This window comes from Apaloderma vittatum, unplaced genomic scaffold, assembly GCF_000703405.1.
Source record: "Apaloderma vittatum isolate BGI_N311 unplaced genomic scaffold, ASM70340v1 scaffold815, whole genome shotgun sequence".
In the NCBI taxonomy this organism is placed as follows: Eukaryota; Metazoa; Chordata; class Aves; order Trogoniformes; family Trogonidae; genus Apaloderma; species Apaloderma vittatum.
The window spans coordinates 8816-11362 of record NW_009715220.1 but is presented as its reverse complement, the minus strand read 5'-3'; positions in this window follow the sequence as shown (position 1 = coordinate 11362).

Below are 2547 nucleotides of genomic sequence, written 5' to 3'. Positions count from 1 at the left end.
TCTCTCTGTTGTTATACCCTTTCCAAACACACTTCAGTATTTTATTTAACGAGTTGGTATTTTCCCCCTCTAACTTCTGTAATATCTTTTTCATGTTTAAATTAGACTGTCTCACAAAAAGGTGGATTAGCAAGGCAGCATCTGCTTCATTGTCTGGATTCAAATCAGTACATTTTCTCACTGTTTCCATCGGTCTTTCAGGGAAAGAAGAGGGTTCCTCATTCTTTCTCTGAATGACTTGATGCAATTTGGACCAATTCTTTACTTTTTAATTGCATTCCAAGCACCATGTAAAATTAGTCTCTGATATTGAATTAATAATAGGTTGTGAATATGGTTGTTAAGATTCCACTTAGGATTGTTAGATGGAAAATGATCCTCTAATCTCTGTGCCTGTGCGTCCCCCACATATACTCTCTCTGCCTGCTCTCTATCTTTAGCTAGAATGGCTCTCCTTTCCTCATAAAACATCAGATTACTTAGATCACCTGCAAATCTCTCCAGTCAGGACACTTGACACCACTTGTGACCGGCTGCCAACTGGATTGAGCTCCGTTCACCACCACTCTCTGGCCTTGGCCATCCAGCCAATTTTTAGTCCAGTGAAGAGTCCACCTGTCTAAACCGTGAGCTGCCAGCTTCTCTGGCAGAATGCTGTGGGAGACGGTATCAAAGGCTTTTCTAAGGTCCAGGCAGAAAACATCCACAGCCTTCCTCTCATCCACTAGGTGGGCCACCTGGTCATAGAAAGAGATCAGGTTGTTTGAGCAGGACATGCATTTCCTGAACCCGTACTGGCTGGCCCTGATCACCTGGTTATCCTGCACGTACGGTGCGAGTGCATTGAAGATGAATTGCTCCATAATCTTCCCTGGGACTAAGATCAGGCTGACAGGCCTCTAGTTCGCCAGATTCTCTTTCCAGCCCTTCTTGTAGATGAGTGTCACACTGGCAAGCCTCCAGTCACCTGCGACCTCCCCTTTTAACCAGGACTGCTGGGAGATGACGGAGAGTGGCTTGGTCAACTCCTCTGCCAGCTCTCTCAGCACTCTCCAGTGGATCCCATCCAGGCCCATAGAGTTATGAGTGTCCAGGTGGCACAGCAGGTCATTAACTGCTTCCTCCCAGATTATGTGGAGCACATCCTGTGCTTCGTCCCTCTCCTCCAGCTCTAGGGGCTGAATGCCCTGAGGATAACTCCTCTGACTATTAAGGACTGAGGCAAAGAAGGTATTAAGTACCTCAGCCTTTTCCTCATCTTTGGTAATAAAGTTCTCCTCTGCATCCAATAAGGGATAGAGATTCTCCTTGGCTTTCTTCGTGTTGTTAGAATATTTGTAAAAACCTTTTTTATTATCTCTTACAACAGTGTCCAGACTGAATTTTACCTGGGCCTTTGCCTTTCTGATGTTGTGTCTATATGACCTAACTAGGTCTCTGCACTCTTCTTGAGTTTCCTGCCCCTTCTTCCGAAGGTGGCAAACTCTCCTTTTTTCCCTGAGTTGCAGGCAAAGCTTCCTGTTCAGCCAGGCCAGTTGTCTCCCCCTTCTGCTTGTCTCACAACACATGAGGACAGCCTGCTCCTGTGCCTCTAAGATTTCCTTCTTGAAGAGTGTCCAGCCTTTCTGGAACCTTTTGCCCCTCAGGACCATCTCCCAAGGGATTCTCTGAACCAGTGTCCTGAAAAGGTCGAAGTCTGCCTTCTGGAAATCCAGGGTAGCAGTTTTAGTGACTCCTCTCTCTGCTTCACCAATTATCAAAAACTCTGTTGTGGTCACTAAGTCCAAGTCAGCCTCCAAACACAACATCACCTTCTCTGTCTGTGAACAGTAGGTCTAGTGAGGCATCTCCCCTGATAGACTCACTTACCAGCGATGTCAGGAAATTCTCTTCCACACACTCCAGGAACCTCTTTGGACTGTTTCCTCTCTGCTGTGTTGTATTTCCAGCAGATATCCAAGAAGTTGAAGTCTCCCACAAGAACAAGGGCTGCTGATTTTGAGACTTCTGACAGCTGCTTGTAGAAGGTTTCATCAGCCTCTTCATCCTAATAAGGTCGTCTCTAACAGACTCCCAACAGGATATCTGACTTGACCTTCACCCTCATCTTTGTCCATAAGCACCCAACATTACCATTACAGTTGCTGAGCTCTACACAGATGTATGGGTGCCTGATGGCTCCCAGGTCAGCTCCTGCAGAGACTGTGTACCTGAGCGTGGCGAGGGGTTCCTTGTGTAAGTGTGAGGGTGGTACGTTGGTGTGGGTGAGGCAGGAGGGTCTGTACTGACAGTCGCAGTGGTCCTGGACCTGAGGACTCTCGTGCCCAGGTGCCAGAATCTGGGCATTCAAGGGCAGGCACTGCACACCCTGAGTGTCTGGGGCAGTGGGAGTATTGCATACGTGTGTGCACACATGCCTACAGACGTCTGTGTGTCCCACTGACCAACCCTCATCCAGTCAGCCAGAGTTGAACAGGGTGAGGCCGCTGGTGCCATCAGCATTTGCAGAGTGTCTGTATCTCTCCTGAGCCGTGTCCCTGTATGTAC